The sequence below is a fragment of the Bos taurus genome, chromosome 17, assembly GCF_002263795.3.
Source record: "Bos taurus isolate L1 Dominette 01449 registration number 42190680 breed Hereford chromosome 17, ARS-UCD2.0, whole genome shotgun sequence".
NCBI classification, from domain to species: Eukaryota; Metazoa; Chordata; class Mammalia; order Artiodactyla; family Bovidae; genus Bos; species Bos taurus.
This window is the reverse complement of record NC_037344.1, coordinates 57,690,387-57,712,977: the sequence shown is the minus strand read 5'-3', so window position 1 is coordinate 57,712,977 and position 22,591 is coordinate 57,690,387. Positions and strand designations below refer to the sequence as shown.

The following is a 22,591-nucleotide window of genomic DNA, read 5'->3' as shown; positions in this document are numbered from 1 at the left end:
AGCCAGGGTGCCACAAATACTGAGCCTGTGCTCTAGGGCCTGGGAGCCACAACTAGGAAGCCACTGGAAGACCACGCCCCTAGAGGCCATGCTCAGCAGCAAGAGAAGGCACCGCAACGAGAAGCCCACGGACTGCCACTGGAGAAAACTCCACGCAGCAACAAAGACCCAGCAGAGCCCCAGACAAATGAATAAATTATTAAAGAAACAGTATCTTTCTAAGAAAGTGACCCACTCTAGGTATCACATATCCTGATCATTCTTGTTCCCAGAGGAATTCTATGCTGTGAGTTTCCCGTGTCTTTCCAAATTTGCTTTATACTGATGGAAACAAGTATGTATATCGATAAAGTAAATATATAGCGTAATTTTTTATATGCACACATATTTAAATATATGGGGGTATTATCACCTTTTGTACCTTAGTCCATACATTTTTCCCACTCTGCGGATGTGTTTGAGGTCTTGTCATGTGAACGCTTTTCTTTTCTAGACTAGTTCTTTAACCTGGCTGTATTCATCATAGAGAACAAACGTATGGATGCTGAGGGGAAAAGGGTGGATGGGATGAACTGGGACATTGGGATTGACCACACACACACTATTGATACTATGTGTGGAACGGATAACTAGGGACTTCCCTGGTGGTCCAGTGGTAAAGAATCCAATGCAGGTTTGATTCCTGGTCGGTGAACTAAGATCCCACATGCTGAGGGGCAACTAAGCCCGAGTCCCACAACTAGAGAGCCCACGCCCTGCAACTAGAGAAGGCTTCGTGCTGCAACGAAGACCCAGCACAGCCAAAATAAGTAATATGAATAAATAACCATTAAAAACAATAGATAACAAATGAGAACCTACTATCCAGCAGAGGGATCTGTGCTCTGTGGTGACCTAAATGGGAGGGAGATCCAAAAGAGAGGGGATATGTGTATACAGACGGCTGATCACTTTGCTGCAGAGGAGAAACGAGCACAACATTGTAAAGCAACTAGACTCTGATAAAAATTTTAAAAATAATAAAATACATGGCTGTATTCTCAAAGAGACTGCATTACACTCAATATACTTTCCTCCCACCTGTTATTCAGGCTGTTTTCAGTTTTTTTACTATTTAAGCAATGTGTCTGGGCTGGGGTTTCTCTAGAGGTGACAAGGTCAGAGGCAGGGCAGGTGCCCTCCTGAAGTCCTCCCTAGCCTGCAGCTCCTGACGGTCCTGGGCTATTTTCACTCCTGCCCTTTCCCCGATGGCCAGGGCCAGGCGAGGCCAGAGATGCCATTCCCATCTCAGGTGGCGCCTCCTGCATGGATCCCGTGACTCTGTGGCTGTCACAAACCTCAAGCCTTGTGATCTGGGCTGTTTAGGCAAGCTCCCCTGCCACACACACCCACACACACACCCTCCCTTGGTCTCTTCATACCAAGGAGAGATTTCTAGCCCTGATCAGGTTACTCTGCTCTGTGTTCTGGGGCTGGCAGCTGCGACTGGGGATCCCAAGGACTGTTCTCACTACCCATCTATACCACAGCTTCTTCCTCTTCCCCCAAATCCCCCTGGCCCTGGCCCTGGCCCATGCCTGCAAGAGACACCAGGCACGGCTGCCTTCTCTTATGCATACGTCTGCCTCCCCAACTTGTTTGTGACACCCTGGAGGATACGGACAGTGTCTTGCTCACTCAGCCCCCAGAACTTGGCATGAGGTAAGTGCTGGGTCAGATGTAAGAGTTGGACCATAAAGAAGGCTTGAACGCTGAAGAATTGATGCTTTTGAATTGTAGTGCTGGAAAAGACTCTCAAGGGTCCCTTGGATGGCAAGGAGATCAAACCAGTCCATCCTAAAGGAAATCAACCCTGAATATTCATTGGAAGGACTGATGCAAAGAACAGACTCACTGAAAAAGATCCGTGAACCGTGAACTTCCAGATGTTCAAGCTGGTTTTAGCAAAGGCAGAGGAACCAGAGATCAAATTGCCAACATCCACTGAATCATTACAGAGAAGGCAATGGCAACCCACTCCAGTACTCTTGCCTGGAAATCCCATGGACAGAGGAGCCTGGTAGGCTGCAGTCCATGGGGTTGCAAAGAGTCGGACATGACTGAGTGACTTCACTTTCACTTTTCACTTTCATGCACTGGAGAAGGAAATGGCAATCCACTCCACTGTTCTTGCCTGGAGAATCTCAGGGACAGGGGAGCCTGGTAGGCTGCTGTCTATGGGGTCGCACAGAGTCCGACATGACTGAAGCAACTTAGCAGCACCAACAGCAGCTGAATCATCGAAAAAGCAAGAGAGTTCCAGAAAAACATCTATTTCTGCTTTATTGACTATGCCAAAGCCTTTGACTGTGTGGATCACAATAAACTGTGGAAAATTCTGAAGGAGATGGGAATACCAGACCACCTGACCTGCCTCTTGAGAAACCTGTATGCAGGTCAGGAAGCAACAGTTAAAACTGGATATGGAACAACAGACTGGCTCCAAACAGGAAATGGAGTATGTCAAGGCTGTATATTGTCACCCTGCTTATTTAACTTCTATGTAGAGTACATCATGAGAAACACTGGGCTGGAGGAAGCACAAGCTGGAATCAAGATTGCTGGGAGAAATATAAATAACCTCAGATATGCAGATGACACCACCCTTATGGCAGAAAGTGAAGAAGAACTAAAGAGCCTCTTGATGAAAATGAAAGAGGAGAGTGAAAAAGTTGGCTTAACGCTCAACATTCAGAAAACTAAGATCATGGCATCTGGCCCCATCACTTCATGGCAAATATATGGGGAAACAGTGGAAACAGTGGCTGACTTTATTTTGGGGCGCTCCAAAATCACTGCAGATGGTGATTGTAGCCGTGAAATTAAAAGATGCTTACTCCTTGGAAGGAAAGTTATGACCAACCTACACAGCATATTAAAAAGCAAAGAAATTACTTTGTCAACAAAGGTCCATCTAGTCAAAGCTATGGTTTTTCCAGTAGTCATGTATGGATGTGAGAGTTGGACTATAAAGAAAGCTGAGCACAGAAGAATCGATGCTTTTGAACTGTGGTATTCGAGAAGGCTCTTGAGAGTCCCTTGGACTGCAAGGAGATCCAACCAGTCCATCCTAAAGGAGATCAGTCCTGAATATTCATTGGAAGGACTGATGCTGAAGCTGAAACTCCAAAACTTTGGCCACCTGATGCAAAGAGCTGACTCACTGGAAAAGACCCTGATGCTGGGAAAGATTGAGGGCAGGAGGAGAAGGGGACAACAGAGGATAAGATGGTTGGATGGCATCACCGACTCAATGGACATGGATTTGGGTGGACTCCGGGAGTTGGTGATGGACAGGGAGGCGTGGCATGCTGCAGTTCATGGGGCCACAAAGAGTCAGACACGACTGAGCTATTGAACTGAACTGATGCTGGGAAAGACTGAAGGCAGGAGGAGAAGGGGGTGACGGAGGATGAGATGGTTGGATGGCATCACTGACTTAATGGACATGAGTTTGAGCAAATTCCAGGAAATAGTGAAGACAGGGAAGGCTGGTGTGCTGTAGCCCATGGAGTCACAAAGAGTCGGATGTGACTAAGCGACTGAAGAACAACAAGGTGCTGGGTCATTAGAGAATTAACAATTGATAAATGCAATAATTGCAGCTACTCTGTGTTGGGTCTTTACTCTGTTGGGCACCATTCATTATAAGCACTTTCTCACTGAATTCTCACATAGCCAAATGATTAGAAGCTGTTGTTATTCCTGGGCGGTGGGGAATTATCTGTACTTTATGACTGGGGAAACCAAGGTTCAGAGAGCTTAAGCACGTTGCTCAAGGTCACACAGCAAATTCCTCCAAGGCCAGGGGCCTTCAGTGAACCACAGTGACAAAAATCACTGATCACAGCCCATCGTAACAAACAGATAATCGGAACAGAATGAAATATTGCAAGAATTACCAAAATGTGACACAGAGACACAAAGTGAGCAAATACTTTTGGGAAAACAGCACCGAGAGACCTGCTGTTTCCTAAAGAATTTAGTACCACCGCTGGACAGCAGGCTCCCATAGCACTGTGGCTGGGACCTTGGAATGATTTGATTTCTCATGTACAACTGCTCCTGGTCCAGAAGCAGGTGAGGGAGGCCTAGTCCAACCCCTGTGGGTCCTGCTGAGATCAGGGCTTGGGCTGGGGCGTGGGATGCATGCCCTCCCACCTGGGGGGCACCCCCAAGGTATGCACACTTCTGGGGTCAGCAGTTGGGATGGGAGGAGACTGGCCAGTTAATGGACCACTGCCCAGAGCCCCCTTTGGCTCTGAGCCAAAAGCCTCTTCGTTCCTTGGCACTGAATTGGGGGTGGTGGTGCTACTGGCTACTTTTGGCAGGTGAAGCCCCTGGGGAAGTGTCCCTTGTCTGTCTGTCTTTACTTCTCTTTAGTCTTTCCTGTCCCACGTTAATTATCCATTCCCCACCCCCACCACCATGCCAGGCACTGGGATAGAGCTGACAGTGACCATGGGTTCAGAGAGAGGATGGGCCCCATGGAAGACTCCAGCCCAGGCACGGCTCTCTCAAAGCTCCAGGGGGTTCTGCCCTTGTAGCTTTCCAGTGTGTCCCTTTAAGACTGGCCATGGGGATGCCACCTGCCACCCGGGAACACCACCTGACCTGACTGTAGTTGGGCGTGGTTCCATCTCTTGTCTTCTTCCTCATGCAAGAAAACCACACTGCAAAGTCCTGGTCAAACTTCATGACATCCCTTTGGGGTCAACCTCGGTCAGTCACCCACAAATTGTCACGAGAGGCTGGGAGCCCAGCGTACAGACACTTGTTCTTGTGAGCTTGTGTGGCCAGTTGTCTCTGTTGTATCTGACTGACTGTGACCCTATGGACGGTAGCCCACCAGGCTCCTGTGCCCATGGGATTCTCCAGGCAAGAATACTGGAGCAGGCTGCCATTTCCTTCTCCAGGGGATCTTCCCAACCCAGGGATGGAACCCGAGTCTCCTGTGTTGGCAGGTGGATTCTTTACTTCTGGGCCACTCAATTATCAAAGGGATCACAGATTCCAAGCCATCCTAGCATGGTCCTGAGTTGCTATGAAGTCCCCTCTCATTAAGGTTGAATTAGGCTCCCCTAACCTGCCACTTCCAATTCATATACTGATATCCTAACCCCCAGCACCACAGAATGTGACTTTATTTGGAAACAAGTCATCGCAGATGTATTAAATAGTTAGATGAGATCCTACTGGAGGGGAGTGGGAATTCAGTATGACTACTGTTCTATAAGAACAACTCCACGTGAAGGCACAGAGGGAAGATGGTATGCAGACCGGGCCATGTCACTGACAGGCTGGGGAACCCTGATGCAGCCCGAGCTAAGCGAGGCACATGACATGTTCTCATCTGCACCCCTCAGAAGGTGTCCCCCAACCTTGGTCTTGGACTTGCAGTCTCCAGGACTGTGAGATGATACACTTCTATCACCAAAGCCACCCAGCGTGTGGGAATTTGTTACGCTGGCCCTCGCAAATGAACACATCTCATATCCAGAGTGGTGAATGCCCTGCAGTCCAGCTGCAGAGTGGATTGCCACAGTCCCCTCGCATTTCAGAAGCGGGCGCCCAGCGATGTCAATCACATACGCCCGGTGTCCCCCAGCACTCTGGGCCTGAGCAAGGGGTGGACTTGGAACCTTTCCAGGCTGCCTCTTCCCTCCTTTCTGCTTTGGTGACATCTCCCACATTCTGTGGGTGGAGATGACAGAGGGAGACAAAGGCTGTCGAGGGCTCTAGTTGGCATGAGCTGGTCGGTTGGACAAACACCCTGTGGATAGTGGCCAAGCCCCCAGGAGGGGCCCGGGGACTGAAGTCACCTACATGAGCGTCTCCTGTGGCCCTATGCATGGGGAGACATCGCCACTGAGCCAGCAGCAGCCTGGTACTTCCCTGCCTATCAGAGTCATGGTGGAGCAGAACCCGCTACTGTGTCCCAGCCAGGAAACACAGCCTCTAGGTGACCAATTTCCTATGACTCCCACTGTTGCTCCTATTATTAGACAGTCTCAGAGTTCTAGGAATGAGAATGAGCATCCGACGAAAGGAAAGAATGCCCATGTGCTGCCATGAATGGGGCTGTCCCGCTGTTCTGTGCCACTGAGGCGAGCAGCCCACATCCCGCCACCTGGGGGCATCCTGCCCTGGAAATCTCAGGGGACTTTGGGAGAGACGGGTTCAGCACGCAGCCACACGCCCAGTGTGCCCCAAGGCAGGGAGCAGAGCGCATCGCAGTCACCTCCAGGATCTTACCAGGGAGTCCTGATGTATCTGCTCTGCTGCTGATCCACCCTCATGAGCTCTAGCCCAACAAAGACCCCACCTTACTGCATTTATCTGTGGGCTGTGTGTAATAACATCCTCTCACGTCAGAAGCATAGGTTAAAGGGACTCAGGTTCAAATCCTAGCTCTGCGGCTTACTGAATGATCCTAGGCGAGTAACCTCACCTCTCTGAGCCTCAGTGTCTTCACCTGCAAACCAGGGCTTATTATACGTGGGATTGTTTTGTCTGGACAAAACAATGTGAATGCATGTAAGAGGGTTCATGCCATGCTCAGAACTTGGGAAATGTCCAAACAATGGTGGTGGTGGTGGTTTTTTCTTTTTTCTTAAAAATCAATTCATAGGTGCTTTAGAGCATTTTTTGTTGTTGTTTGTTTGTCCATAGAGAGATTTTTCAAACCGAGTCATCTATGGTTTGGAGAAGGTCAGACATGACTGAGCGACTTCACTTTCACTTTTCACTTTCATGCATTGGAGAAGGAAATGGCAACCCACTCCAGTGTTCTTGCCTGGAGAATCCCAGGGACGGGGGAGCCTGGTAGGCTACCGTCTATGGGATCACACAGAGTCGGACACGACTGAAGTGACTTAGCATAGCATAGCATAGCATCTATGGTTCCTTGGGTTTCCAAAATCTGAGATCACTAAAATGCTGATGTGAGCACCTGCATGGCTTATTCCTCGGCCCTAAGCCCAGGAGGTCTGGCCCTGGGCCCAGGGTGGTGTATGGACCTCCTGAGATGACATATGCAGTACAGAGTGTATGTGAAGTTTTCTTCAGAGGGAGGTTCTGGATGTTGTCAGATTTTCCAAGCAGTTCTCTGTCTACAAAGGGATCATCTCTGAGTATGCTCTGAATAGGTTGTTCGTGCCCAAGGGCTGGCCAAAGGGACCCATTGCTTACTGAGCCTGGGTGCCAAGTTGAAATACATTATCCCTATACTAACAATTGGGCAAAGTATGTACCATCATTCCCATTTTCCAGATGAGGAAACAGAGGCTTGGGGAGCTCAATCTGATAGCCAGACCCTGGACCTGGCCACTTGCTTGTCCCATGACTGGCTGGCACTGGCCAGGGGTTTCAGCTCAGGACACTCTGATCCCAAGGTGAGTCCTGTCCTTAGTACTGTGGTGCCTTGGGGAAACCCAATGAGGTACCACAGCCAGGAAGTGCCCTTGGTCAGAGCCTCAGAAGCTTGACCCCATAGACCTCACCAGGCATGGAGGCACCAGAGCCCACAGGACAATGATGCTCAGGTCCACGAAGACTCCACGTCCCCTCCAGGAAGGACGAGTGCACTTCCCTCTCCAAGCGCTCCCCCAGTGCCTGGCTTGCCCCCTGGTGGGCCTTCTCTCGTGCTTTGCTGTGGGCTACAAACCCCAGGCAGGCAGTTGTTAAAAGCCTGGGTCCTGGCTGTTGCTTGTCAGTCGCTCAGTCACATCTGACTCTTTGCGACCCTATGGACTGCAGGCTTCCCTGGCCTTCACCATGTCCTAGAGTTTGCTCAAACTTATGTCCACTGAGTCGGTGATGCCATCCAACCATCTCATCATCTATCATCCCCTTCTCCTCCTGCCCTCAATCTTTCCCAGCATCAGAGTCTTTTCCAATCAGTCGGCCCCTGGAGGCAGGGAGAATGCTGATTCTACCACTGATCAGCTCTGTGATTGAGTGACTCACCTCATCCCTCCGAGCCTCACTTGCTATGTTTATACAATGAAGCTAAATAGTACCTGCCTCACATGACAGGGTATTCTATTCTTCTTGTACTTTCTCCCATCAAGACCACCCTCTCTTCTCTCTCCATCTCCATCTATTTTCCTCTGAGCATGAACTCAATAAATGTTAGCAACAGTGACTGCTGTTGTTACTGTGTTGTTATCCACAGCGTGCACATTCACATCCGCTACTTTCCCCACATTTTAAGCTCCAGGAAGGCAATGATTGTTTATTTCCATGTCCCTAGCCCCTACCATAGTTGCTGGAGCGTAATACAGCATCAGGAAATGTTTGCAGCTGAACAATCAACTCAAAGAAAGTCCTGCTTACACCACTGACGGTTAACACCGAACATTCAGAGCCCCAGACGCACTTCATAAAAGTACAGTTTTCAGGAAGGTTCAGAGCAATTTTTGACTGATATATCCCTGCTAGGTTACTGGGGAGAGCTGGAGAAAGTTGGGACATGAACTTAACCTTAAGGCTATGTTCAAAAGGACCAATTAAACCATCTTATGGCACATGTTTTGATATCTCCATCAACAATGGAATTTTAGGATGAAGGAAGCTTGTTGATATTTCTTATTATACTCTCCTTTTTGTTGTTGTTATTTAGTCGCTAGGTTGTGTCTGATTTTTTGCGACCTCATGGACTGTAGTCTGCCGCAGGGATTAAAAAGTCATCTACCTTCCATTCTTCTAACTGCAAACGTTTTCGCCCACCTGTATATCCATACCATCCTTCCAGTTATCCATCCATCCATGCATCCAAATATCCATTCAAACATTCATCTATCGATCTATCCATCCATCCATCCATTCAAATACCCATCTAAGCATTCATCTGTCTGTCCATTTATTTACCCATTCATCCATCTATCCATCCATTCATGCATACACCTATTAGTACATCTATCAACCTATACACCCATCATTAATGTATATATTGAACACTTTCCAGCTTCCAGGCATTGTGCTAGACATTGTTGTGACCTATCACTGAATAACCTATGGATCCCACTTCCAAAGAATTTACATTCAAGAGAGACAGACAAACAAGTAAACAGGTGTTTTCAATTTGGCATGATATGGGTGGGATACGGTGGAGTGTGTATGAGAGTCTAAGGGAGGACATAAGACCTAGGAGAGTCCAGCAAGAGTTCCTGCCAGAGGCAATGTCTACGCTGAGGCAGGAAGGACCAGCAGGGGATGCTCTGTGGGGAGATAGGCTGTCCTGGCAGCAGGAGCCACAGGTGCAGAGGCGAGGGCAAGAGGAAATGTGCTGAGCTGGGGGAAAAGTTCTGTCCTGTCTGGATGGACTATGTGAAGTGAAGCTGGGAGGAATGAGAGAGCTGGCAAGAGTCCAGGGCCTTGAGTTGAGCTTGGACTTTGTCCCAAGAAACTGAGAAGCCATGGATGGTCATAAAGAGGCTTGAGTGAAGGGAGTGGCTTTAGAAACTTCCCTCTCACAGGAAATGGATTCTCTTTTTGAACAGGAATGGCACTTGGGAAGCAAGTCATCAAACTCAGAATGATACGAGAAAGCCTTCTTTCTTCTGAAATTTGCCGTCTCCTTTCCCAGAATCATTTTATGCCTGGCTGAAAATCCAGTGATCCTGGCAGGAGGGGAGGTAATGGTTCATTATCTCTCAGTCATTAATATTCTCCCTGAAGAAGCTTCCTTGAAGCTCTAATGGGAAATTCAGACCCCCAAGTCCAAGAGAGAATTTCTACAGAGCTTAATTACAGGCAATGATGTCTTTTGCTCATTCAGTAGTCATGTTCCATTTCCTACCCTGACCATGGTGGTGTTTGGGGGCCTGTTGCCAGGTTAGGGGTACCTACTATAGCCAAGGCACAGAGCACAGGATACAGACTCACTGCCACCTACTGTGTGCCAAGCACTGCTGGATCCATGAGAAACCACATCAGGACCCTGTCTTCCAGAAGCTTATAACCATATTAGGTAGATAGGACCTGTGTATAGAATGAATCAGTGATCCGCATGGATCAGGCAAGAAAAAGAGGGAGAAGAAAAAGAAAACAAGATAGAACATCAAGGGCTCATCTGAAATGGTCATGGAGTCAAAATACCCTGCTTGTGGCTGATGAAATAAGAAATGAAAGTGGAAGGCATTTCTTGAAGTTGCCACGGTAACCAACGTGGGACTGAATATAGTGATAGACTCCCATTGGGAGGACAGGGCAGGACGTGTTGATAGATAAGGTCTAAGGTCCAGAAATCAATAAGCATCAAGTATATGCATGGGTTTGAGAGATTTGGAGATAACCACAGAAGAAACTCCTAGAAGACGTAAGAACGGGAACCCCTGGGAAGCTGACTAAGGGTAGGAAGGGGTGGGACAAGGAGCTACTTCCCAGTGAAAGGCTTTGTCTCCTGTTTATTTTTTACCATGTGAATGTTCTTAGATAAGAGATTTTAAACATTCAAATGGAGAGAAATCTTGGCTTAAAAGAGTCAGTGGCAAAAGCTACGTGCATGGTGCAGGCAGTTAACACCACTGGCTTTGGAGCAAAGGGTCTCTGGATACAATTAAGAGGGGCTGTGAACTTGGATGGGAAAAAATAATTACATCTTTATGTTATTAACCTCGAGCTGAAATTTAGCATTTGCTTTCCTTACAAATACAGGGGAAAAGCCACATCGGTATTATCAGACTTGTGACTTTATCACTGATAGAAAATAGTAGGTATTTTCATATTACCTTTTAGCTGTTAACAAATATCCCAAAATATTTATGCTCATCACTTCTTCAAATTCACAGTGTGTTAGGCTCACAGCTACTCATTTAGTTAATGCATAAAGAAACACACGTATTCTCTATTTGTTTTTTATAAAAATACATTTTTAGTAACTACAACTCAACAAAATTGGTTCCTTCACAATCCTGTGTGTTATTTTTTATGCATTGAAAAACACTCTTCTGCCAAGGGGTCTGTGGGTTTTGCGAGAGGGCCAAAGGGTGTGTGGCATGAGATAGGTTGAAAAGCTTCTTTAGAGACAGGAGAGCAACTAGGGGTGAAGGTATTTGATAAACTGGGGGGAAGAGGATTCACCTGTTGAGGGGAGCTGGGACTCAGGCTGATGGAGAGGAGGATAGAGGGTGCTGATGGAAGGGATGTGCTGGTCACATAGAGGTACGATCACAGGAACAGCAGCAGCAGAAGCTGCAACTTCTGAGCTCACAAGGTTCCAGACCTTTCTGTTTGACCTTGACAATAACCGTAAGAAGGTTTCTAATTCAATTTCCCTTTCAGAGCCAAGGAAACACAGCTGCAGACATGTTCAGGGGCTTGTCTGAGGTCCCATAGCTGGGGAGTCATAGAGCTAGAATTCACACCATGATCACCTTATCCCAACTTGCTTGTCTGTACTGCCAAGTACGGTAGAAGGTCTCAGTTAACCGACCAAGAAGCTGAGGATGGGACAAGTCAAGGGAAGCCGAGCCCAGAATCCCAGCATGCCTGGGAAAAGCTGAGCCTCTTTCCTTGCCTGGCTTCCTGCGAATTCCTCTCTCCTGGCACCTCATGGCTCTGGGAGGCTCCAGAAACCCCATGCCAGTTCTCTGGGCATTACTGTTAAGCCCAAACTCTGCCTAATCTGCCTTCAGCCCACCACTCAGACCTTCTGTCCCATTTTAGCTTTGGAGCCCTCCCGGCATCAAATCTTAACCATAACCTCCTAACTGGGCCCCCTAACTAGAATGCACATTTCTTCATAATACTAGATGTACCTGAACTAACATTTCTGAAATTGGGGTTCCCTTGTTGTTGTTCAGTCAGTCAGTCATGTCCAACTCTGCGACCCCATGAACTGCAGCATGCCAGGCTTCCCTGACCTAACTGTCTCCCGGAGTTTGCTCAAACTCAGGTCCATTGAGTCAATGATGACATCCAACCATCTCATCCTCTGTTGTCCCCTTCTCCTCCTGCCCTCAATCTTTCCCAGAATCAGGGTCTTTTCCAATGAGTCGGCTCTTTGCATCAGGTGGCCAAAGTATTGGACAAATTATTGGCCAAAGTATTGGGGTCCCCACAGGGGTTCATAAGACACTCTGAACATTTAGAAGTGTTATCATTTATGTGTAGGACACAACCATCAGCCTTTCCTGGATCTGCTGATGACTGTCTCATATCTAGGAGCTGCCACATGATTCCAGTGACTGTTCTGTGATGATGGCAGCTGGGCTGAGCTGTCCTGCTTTAATTACTGCACAGGAATGAGAAGAAGCCACCGGCATGATACAGAAATGATCCTCCCCGTGCCTGGAGAAGGCCAAAGGCTGGAACACCATGTTATACAGACAGAGGGGTCTAAGCAGTGTGAGGAGAGAGGGAGGGAAAACCAAGTCCTCACAGGGCCTGGCAGGTGGAACCTGGGGGACCCCAGAGGGCCTTCTGGTCCATGCATCATGTATTATACTTATGTTGCAAACAGAACTTCACTCAAGCCATCACTTACACGTTTTGAGCTCACATCTGATTTGCTCTGTAATTGGGATGGTGTTCAATTTGTGGATTTGCTTTGGTTTTGTAGGAATATAAGCATGAAGAACTCGTACCTGCTGTTCTGCGGGTGCACAATTAAGCAGCATCATAATCAAAATATTTTACAACAACATTGAGGGAGAGTGTCTGTGAGAATGTGCCCTTGAAAAGTGTGCCATGTTTGAAAGACATGGACCTATATGCCATCTTTTGAGTCGTTTTAAAGTTTTCCCTTTCCATTTCTTTATTCTCTATTGAAGTATAGTTGATTTACAACGATGCGTTAGTTTCTGGTGTACAGCAGAGTGGGTCAGATATATAAGTGTGTGTCTTCCCCATTATAGGTTAGTACAAGATATTGGTCTCTGTGCTATATAGTAGATCCTCGTTGGTTAACTATTTTTTTTTAATTAATTTTTTATCGGAGTATGGTTGCTTTACAATGCTGTGTTGGTTTCTTTAAATTTATTTTTAATTGAAGGATAATTGCTTTACAGCATTGTCTTGGTTTCTGCCAAACACAGTCAACTATTTTACAGACAGTGGCGTGTATCTGTTAATCCCAAATCCTAGTTTATCCCTCCCCAACCCCTCTCCCTGTTGGTGACCAAAAATTTGTTCCCTATATCTGTGAGTCTGTTTCTGTTTGGCAAATAGGTTCACTTGTATAGTTTCTTTGGATTCCACATACAAGTGATAAAGGATATTTGTCTTTCTCTGTCTGACTGACTTCTCTTAGTATGATGATCTCCAGGTCTGTCCATGTTGCTGCAATGGAAATCATTTCATTCTTTTTTTTATTATATGCTATCATCTTGCAGGCTACACCCACTGCTCAAAAACTGTTGCTCACTTAGAAGTAAATTCCAATCCTGCCAATCCCCATGGACAGGCTCTTCACTGCATCCAAATAGTTCGATTTAATCATTTTCAGCTAGTCTCTGCCAGTTTCCATCCATGGCAGGTAAGGATAGGGGGTGCCAATGGCTCAAACCAGCACCTAAAACACCAATCAGTACCCGATGGGTAGCAACCACGACTAATACCAGCATCGTTGCTGGCTCATGGGACTGATGGAAGTGACACTCAATGGTATAAAAACATCCTCTCCTGACATAGCGGTCTTTGCGTCTCACAACCTGGTCAAGAGAATACAGGAGAAAATGAGGTAAAGGTGCCAGCCAGAGTGGAGAAACACCTGGGAAGGAGACATGGGAGGCTCCATGATGACACAGGGAAGAACATTCTGGACTGGAAAGTACAGTCTTGAGGGGATGGCCCAGCTCCATGTGACCTTGGACAAGCTACCTAACCTCTCTGAGCCTTTGGCTCTCAGTATATGAAGGAGGACAAAGGATCGTCCCAGTCTTGCCCACTTCACAGAGCAGGTGGGAAGAAGGCCAGGGAAGGGACAAGGAAGAAGGCAGTGACAGCAACGTGAAAGGCTACCATTACTATCAGTAGAGTAGCAGTGACGAGGCAGAGCCAGAGAGATGCTCACACAGCCAGTGAGGGAGGGAGAGGGAGGGAGAGACAGAGAAGGAGACCTTCATTGCCTCGACCGTCTGTCCCCTCCCCAATGTTAACTTGGAACTGTCCTGAGAGATTTCCCTCCCAGCTCCCGCCCTTGGCTGCATCCAGCTCACACAGGCTCCCTGGGGCTGTCTTGCTGGCTGCTGAGGTCCCAATTGGGAGGCCAGAGGGTCAGGTCACAGCCCTGCTAGAAGAGGAACCTCGTGGGGACAGAGCATTGACCGCCCAGAGCAGGGATGCCCAAGGCTGGGCCTTGCTAAGCTCAGACCACACCACTGGGGTTCCGGAGCTCAGCACTGACCCTCTGTTCCTCTGAATGTAAGAGAGTCACCACTTCTATCTTCCTGAGGGTACTCGGGGGGCCCCGAGGTTAAGTAGGAAGATCCTTTGGGGGCGTTAGCTAATATGAAGATCCAGTGGGCAGAAGGCAGCTTGTTTCCTGAATCCATAGGGATTGCTGGCCAATTGCACAACTGGCTTCCTTAAGACTGAATTTGTTTTCTCTGCTTTGGGGTCTGAGTCTTTCAAAATATTTGGTCTTTATTTGAGATAGTTTGTTTTTCTTGTAAGCAGCGAATGTCTCTGTATAATGCATTGTTCCAGGGGAATCCTGGTGAGCATTTGCAAACCCATTTTTTTCCCCCTAAATTTTTTGAATAATGAGCTCCACTTTGATTTAAACATTTTTATAAGAATTTTTCCTGTTAATTCTAAAGTGATTTTTTAAAAAAGACATTTGGCAGGAGTGGGTGTGGGTGAGGAATGTGTCAAAGTTACAGACTCATTCATCCCTAATGAAGTGGAAGGGAAGTGGAACCAGAGGAGAACGAGGATAAAAAAAGAAAGTAATAGAATCAAAGGAGAAAAGAAATAGTGTAATGGATGTGTGTGGGCTTTGAATAGGCATCTTGCTATGTGGGTAAGTGCTTGAGCTGGAAGAGATACAGGGAGGAGCAGTCAGAGCTGGAATCTGGCCAGAAACAGAGTCCTGGGACCTGAAGGCACTGCCCCCACCTCCCTCTTGGCCTGGGGGCCTCAGTTGCCACATCTGTCGAATGGGTTGAAGCCATGTTCCCAGGGCTGCTGGGGGTGGGGCAGGGAACAATGAATGAATAGGAAAAGTGCAAGCTGTAGGGTGCTGTGCACGCATGAGTGGCTTATTGGGGTGGGCAGGCGGGGGTTGGACTGAAGGGGATTCAAGACTCTTTCTGGCTCTTAGAATCCAGAATTTGATGAAAATACATAGACACACACTTGCAAGTATAGACCCATGCACACAGATACACTCCCACCCCCACACACACACCCTTTCACTTGCTGGTTCTCACACACCCTCACGTGTGCCTGTGTATGTACCACACACAGGCAAGCTCATTCATTACACACCCCCACACGGCCCCCACACACCATTCAATACACATGTGCATTCCCCCACCACAACTGCCCCCCCACACACCCTCACAGGGGCTTCCTCACCACATGTACTCACACAAGCTCATACACATACCCTCCACACTCTTTATCGCACACATTTGCCTTTAAACACATTCTTGCACACATCCACACCCTCCACAGCCCTGCACGCACATTCTTATGCACTCAAGTGATCCTCAGTTAGACAGTCCCTCCTGGCCTGCACGCCACCTCCCTTTCCCAGCTGAGCTCTGGATGAAAAGTGAGGCAGGAGATGGATGGGCCCCAGGCTGGGCAGCTGGAGTTCGTCCCCTGTGGACAGACACTCCAAGATGGAGAGGAGGATGAGCTGAGTCCTGCTCAGATAAGAGACCACGTATTCCGCATTGTCAAGGTCAAGGTGACCTTCCCAACTATGCTTGCCCAGAAAGGCTCCTTGGAGGTCAAAAGGGTGGGAGCGTCACCTCACAGTAAGTGATGTCAACCTACCCTTGCCTCTTCACCAGAATCCATCTTGGCTGAGAGGTGTGTGTGCACACGTGGGAGGATTCTGACTTAAACCAAATACGACCTTGGAATCAGGCAAAGCAAGACAAGTGGCCAAAGGAAACCAGGAAGAGATGCCCCAAAGAAGTGATTCAAGCTACCACGGCGGGTGCGCCTCTGAGTCCACCAACATGTCTATTTACACATACGGTACTCTTCCTCCTAATAAACATTTTACTTGCTCCACTACTTTCCATCTTTGTGGGAATTCTTTTCTGCAAAGCCGAAGAGCAAGGGCCTTGTCATGGGCGACTGGTCTAGTGACGAGGACTTAGCGCTCACTGCCACTCTCTGGCTGGGAACTGAAACCTGGCTTCACGTCGCTGCAGGCTGAGGCCACCCAAGGTCAAAAGCAGAGTAGATCCTCTGTCCTCTGCCCATGCTGAGCTCACGCCTCACCGCCCTGAACCCAGGCCTCTGCCCGCCCCCCACTCCTACCATGCCCAGAAACCGCTCAAAGCTTCCATCTTCTCAACCCCTTGGCCATGTCCCTCTTTCTGTCCCCTGTCCTTGGTGTTTAATGACCCCCCTCCCCACCACAAACTGAGTTCCATGAGATTAGGGATCCTTTCTGTCTTAAACACATCCTCAGAGCCTGGCACACGTAGCCAGAGTTCTGGAAATAGCTGTTGAATAAGTGAATGGATGGATGGATGGATGGTTGGACAAGGGTGTGGTGCCTAGGGGAAGAGATTGTCTGCTCAGACCCGGGCTCTGTGTGTTGGGAGCAAGGTGTGGGGAGACCATGGGGGCCTTCCCCCTCTCGGTCAGTTTCAGGGCACTGTTTCCTCCTGGGGACAACTCTGCTCCGTCCACACGCATCCCCTCTTTGCCTCCACCTGAAGGACCCAAAGTACCGATGACACTCGGGACCTGACCCTGGCAGGCGTTTCTGGCTCACCTCCCAGGGCTCCCAGGGCTCTCTGGGACTCGGGAAAGAACTAGACTCTGTAGGCTCACAGCACTCTATAACCTGACCCCACGTCCATCCACCAGCTCCACCATCTGCAGCATCCCAGCACTTACCGTGTGTCCCAGGAATGGGGCCACTCGGATCACATGCAAGTCCTACCCACTGTTCCAGGAGGGAGCCCCAGGTAGCATCCACAGCGGAGAGCCGACCAAGCAGAGGCTCCGGGAGGGAAGGACCTGGCCTGGGGCTGTCACCTGGCAAATGGCAGTGCTAGGATTTGAATCCAGGCCCCAGGCTGCTTGAGGCCCCGTTTCCCTGACTTCCCACACTGGGTCTGGGGCCCCCTTCTGGCCTCCGCCAGCCCTCTGTGCTTCTCCACTGGGCCAGGGCACCCTCCCTCACCCGTCCACTGCCTGCCTCCTCCACCCCACTAGGAAATTCTCAGGGGCGGCACAGGAGGCCAATTTGGTGCCTTGCCCGAGTGTCCTTTGTCCAGCAATGTACGCACTCCCCAGCTGCTGATCTTTATTCCCGGAGAACGGCCTTATGTAGCCAAGCCGGTTTGTTGGGGAAAGATGACACCCCTCACCCTAACAGCACCAGTGACTAGCCAACATGGGGATCCTAAAGGCTCGCCCCCTTGCCTCAAGGTGGGATCAACTCCGCCGTGCCACTCACACTCTGGAGCCCCCATGGGGTCAGCTGAGCGTCTCCAGGCTTGTTAAGCCCCTTCGGCTGCCCTCTCCTGCTTCCCTCACTCTCCCTTTCTAGAAAGCATTCCCTCCACCTGTTAATCATTATAACCCCAGTGCCAAGATCAAGGCCAGGTGGCAGTATCCCTTACTGAAGGAAGGAGCCATTCCTTCTGCCCTCAGTGCAAAGGCTGTGTTGAGGATCAGTTCTTGGCAGAGGGAAGGAGCGTGGTTTACCATCGTCACCCCTCTAATCCTTGTGCCTTGACCAGTACCCTGCCTGGAGTAGGAGCTTAGTGAGTGTTTGCTGAGTGAGTGAATCAATGAATAAATCAATGAATGACTGCCTCATCTTTCCCCGGCCCCCATGCCTGCCTTTCTCCAAACATTTCAGGCCACCTCGCCTTCACCTGCCAGGTGACCTCACCTGCCATGTCCACCCTGGCTGGCTTTGACTTCACACCAAAGTGCTTTGCCAGCTGCCCACACACCCCAGGGTTTCACTGAGGGACCTTGGCCTCCTCCCCAAGGGCAGGGGATGAGAGGGAGCCCGGGCTGCACTGGGCCAGACCCCCACCCGAGATTCACACCCAGGCCATCTCTGCTCTGCTCTACTTTTGGACAAAAGTGCTCTGCGGCTGCAAAGACTCGGGAGCTCTTTGCATTTTCCAGCTGCCCCACCGCCCGCTTGAATGGGGCACATCCTCCCTTTTGTCGCCCCACTCTAATTTTGTTTGTAGATGTTCTGCTCATGTCCCTATCTAGACAGAAACTCCCTAAGGACTCTAGCCTAGAGGTTAAAAGCTTGGGCTCTGGAGCCAGAAAGGCCTGGGGCAGGTCATGAAGCCCCCTCACAGCCTCATTTTTGTATAGCTATGAAATGAGGAAGTAATAGGGCTGCCAGCTGACCTGGGCACAGCTTCAAAAAGATGAATCCTGTATATGCCTGACTTGTGGAAAATAATAAGTGGCACCTTCTAGTATTTATTAGTTACCTGAGCAAGTGCCTCAGGCATACCTGGTAGTTAATCATCAAAATGATCACAATTTCCTTTGGAAAAGGAAGTTAAACCACGTGTGTGTGTAAAGCTCACCCTGTTCTTGTCATGACCACTGGGTTCCAATGAAAGTTACTAATTCCAGGTAAACACTGGGGACATTCTAGTGGCAGCTGCATGGCTAAATGGGGCCCTTATGCCTTGCTGCGAAAGGACCAGAGAAGGGCCCTCAAGGTTCTTCTGTTTCTTAAGCACCTGGCTTTCTTCCAGATCCAGGCTTGCTGTGTACAGACAGCAAGGAAAGTTGGAAGAGAGGATGATTTCTCATTTCCCAGACTCGCTGGTGCAACTGCAGTGGCAAGCCCAGCATAGTGGTGCATAGCACTTGCTCCATAAATATTGTGGGGTGAATGAAGGAATAATTCCTTTTATGGATTAAAAGGAATGGATTTGAACTCTACCACGAAATGTCACCACCAAGTTTAGGGGTCTCTCAATCAATACTTGTGAGTGAGTGAATGAATTCCAGGTTCACTCTCACAATGCCAGTTCTGAGCCCAGGTTGTAGCCTGGAGGAGGCCTGTGATAAATATTTATGGAGGAATGAACTAGATCCAGTACTTCCCAGAAACCAGCTGAGCTTCAGCTGTGGTCGCCCCCGCTCACCCCAGGCCCACAGACAACATTCCAGGGACCGAGCCTTCGGATTCCAGCCACCAGCCTGTCTTGGCCTCAGCCAGCCCAGTGGGAATGGTGCCTTGGACACAGAGCAAGTTCAGGGCCTGGGGTGCACGACTGGGACCTAGCTAGCTCGCCAGGGAGCTCGTGGGTGCTCCCCTTGGGAAACACTGCCCCCTAACCTCCACGATGGACTGAGCTGGCAAGAGCAGACTGCAACGACCCAGGGACACTGCCAAGGAGCCCCCGTCTGCACAGCACTGGCATCAATACAACCACACACATACACACAGATGGGGACGTGTAGCTGTGCCCTGCTGCCCACAGGGCTCTCTGCCCGCAGCCCGTCCTTCCTCCTGAGCCCACGTGTCGGAGCCAACCACGTGTTGGAGCCACCATCCAGAACGGGCTCCAGTGATCCACACAGGTGATCCTCCTCAGCTCCTAAAGTCACCCCACGTGGTGCAAGCACGTGGACACACACCAGCATAGCTCCATCCCCCCAGGGTCCGCCATCCTGTTCCAAACACACCTTGCCTCCGCCCCAAGCTGGCGGAGGCTGCAGACCACCGAGTGGTACCACCAAGGGACAATGCCATCTGTCACCAGGGACCCGGTTCATGGATAATAGCACACCTCTCAGCCAGGAACTGGGCCCACAGGTCAAAGTGTGGGCCCCAGGACAAGTCACCGTGTAGCTGGGAGGTACCGAGCTGGACCTCTCTCTGACCAGCCCCCTAGTCTGTGCCATGGGTTGGCAGCTGTCCCCTCCTTTGCCACTACTGGGACTGACTCCCCACTGGGTACCATGGGGTAGCTCAGACTCTGCAGAAGCCTGCATGCTGGATGACGCCCCAGAAGCCTCTGGGGTCCTAGGCCAGGGCCCTACTTGCCCCCGGCTGTGCACCGAACCATGCGGCACTCTGAAACCAGAGGACTCCCCCTGAGCTCTGGCTTGGGGAGGGAGCAGCCCCCCATGTCAGCTTCCTGCAGGGGTCTCATGCCAGGCAACCAAACGGGGCCACCCCACGACATGAGCTGGCGGGCTGGAGGAACATGCGTGGCCTTGGGTGCCCAGACGGGCTGGCACAAAGAGCCAGTTCTTTCAGGGTGACGAGGGAAGAGTTGGGACCCTAAAGCCTCCCTCTGGGCTGACTGGCTCTTTGTTCACCCCTCAGGTCCCCTTCAGCCACAGGCGGGGGGTGGCCCCTGCAGCTGCACGATCCAGGGAGAAGGCCTCCAGGCTGGCATTTGGTCCCTGCAGGTCAAGCCAAAGCAAAGGGGGTCAGGGATGCTAGAAGCCTGAGATGCCCCAGCAAAGCAGAGACTGCAGTGAGCCCCTCTGCCCTACCACGGCCCAGTCGGGCTAGCCAGGCCCGCCGGCCTGGGAGTGGGCCCCCCAACCTGGGTACTCACCGGCTCCGGCGAGGCCGTCTCCTGGCGTGGTGGCAGGCGCCCCTCTCAGGCCGTGCTCCCCATCTGGAGAGGCCAGCGGCACTAATCAGCCGCCTGGCGTGGCGTGAGCCTTGTGGCTGGGGCTTAATTGACACCAGGTGGCCCCTCCCCAGGGGCAGGCTGGGAGGCGGCTCTGCCGGGGCCAGGGGGTCAAAGCCGGGGCAAGGGGGCCTGCACCCAGGCCAGGCTGGTTCAGGCCTCCCCTGGAGAGACCGGGGCAGTCAGGCAGCCGCTGGCCACCCCTCCCCTCCTCGCCTGCCGGCTGCCTCCATCACACACCCAGCCCGGCTTCCCTAGGCTCTGACCTTTCTTTCATTTCAGAGGCAGCAGTGGCAGTGACAGCCTCTGCCCAGGAGGAGGGTGGCTCAGGTTTCCCCCCAGCTGGCTGGGGGCAGCCGCGAGCATGTGTGCTGGGTCTGCAGTGGCCAGGCTGGGCCCGCAGGGTCCTGAGGAGGGCCACCCACTGCAATCACAAAGGATACCCCAAACCATCTTTTATTGAACACTTACTACATGCCAGGCCCCTGCATGGTCCCCACACGGACCCCCCATTAACTCTCCTGGGCCCTGAAAGGTGGGTATTTATTTAACCCCACTTAGCAGATGAAAAAATAAAAAAAATCAAAGCTCAGAGAAGCTAAGCGTTCCCCCCAAGGTCACACAGCAGGAGAGGCACCAAGTCAGGGATTTTAGTTGCTACCTGCAAAGTGAGGAATCATTTTTTAGATAGGGAAATCGAGGCTCAGAGACAGGAAGCCAAGTCTCGAGGTCATAGAGCAAAGTGCGGAATTTGGATTTACCACCAGATGTATTGGGTCAGGCTGCCTGGAAAAACAAAGTCTGTGTGTATGCTGAAACATAAGCTTTCTTTTCTGACCCGCATGAGTCCCTGCCTGTATTAGGGCTCTGAGGTGGAGCCACAGGTGACTTTAGGGGTAAGAACATTGGACATAGTATCAGGAGACCTCTGCTGAAGTTGCTGTGTGATCTTGAGCAAGTTACTCTACCTCTCTGGGCTTTGTTGAAGCTCCAGTGAACACCAAATGGGATGCCATGTCGAAAGGGCTTTGCGACTGGGACACACAGGGCAAGACTGGGGAGTGCTAAAGTGGTCCCTACTCTGTCCCCAGTACCCCTTCTCAGAGGCCCTGCACCCCTGCCCTAGCCCCTCACTGCCAGGGGCAGCAGCACCTAGCAGTTAAGAGCACACACGGGCTCTGCAACCACACAGACATGGGTTTAAGCCCTGGCTCTTCCTCACCAACTTGGGTGACCTTCAGAGGTCACTTCCCTTCTCCGGGGCTCAATTTTTCATCTCTAAGAGGTGCCAAAGAGGTGCTTCTCTGCCGGGGCTGTATAAGAATAAATGAGAAAATGCCAGCACCTGCCTCTTTACTCAATCACATCTACTGAACACCTACTGTGCGTGGGTTCCCACGCTGGGTGCTATGTGCCCTGCTGATGGAGACTGATGATAAATTTAAGACACATATAGGCATAATTCCTTGTAGAATGTCCTCCAAAAATAGGAAGTAGTTGTTGCTTGTTGTCTGTGCACTTACTCAACAAAGAACTTGTTGAGTACCTCCTATGGGCCAAGTACTCTTACAGGCACTGGGCATACAGCAGTGAACAGTGAGGATGGACCCCTGTCCACATGGAGCTGACAATTTCTAATAATTAACCATGACAATCCATTGCAATAATAATTATTTTAAGACCATTCTCTGGCAACACACACACACACACACACACACACACACACACAAACTGTGTTCCCTGGTGTCCTCACTGGTAGAATAACATGC

The 22,591-nt window shown here is 50.1% G+C and overlaps 1 protein-coding gene across 2 annotated transcripts in view; it reads right to left on the bottom strand.

The window, feature by feature from the left end:
* The window catches only part of NOS1 (nitric oxide synthase 1), a 208,681-nt gene extending 187,854 nt beyond the window's left edge, over window positions 1-20,827 (bottom strand). Inside the window, exon 1 of one of the 2 annotated variants that reach the window (XM_059876393.1) lies at window positions 20,745-20,827. The gene's annotated coding sequence lies outside the window, so the exon portion shown is untranslated. Of the gene's footprint in view, window positions 1-17,073; window positions 18,995-20,744 lie in introns of those variants that run through there. The other variant, XM_059876394.1, reaches the window with a different exon arrangement.
* Between the last annotated feature and the right edge of the window lie 1,764 nt (window positions 20,828-22,591).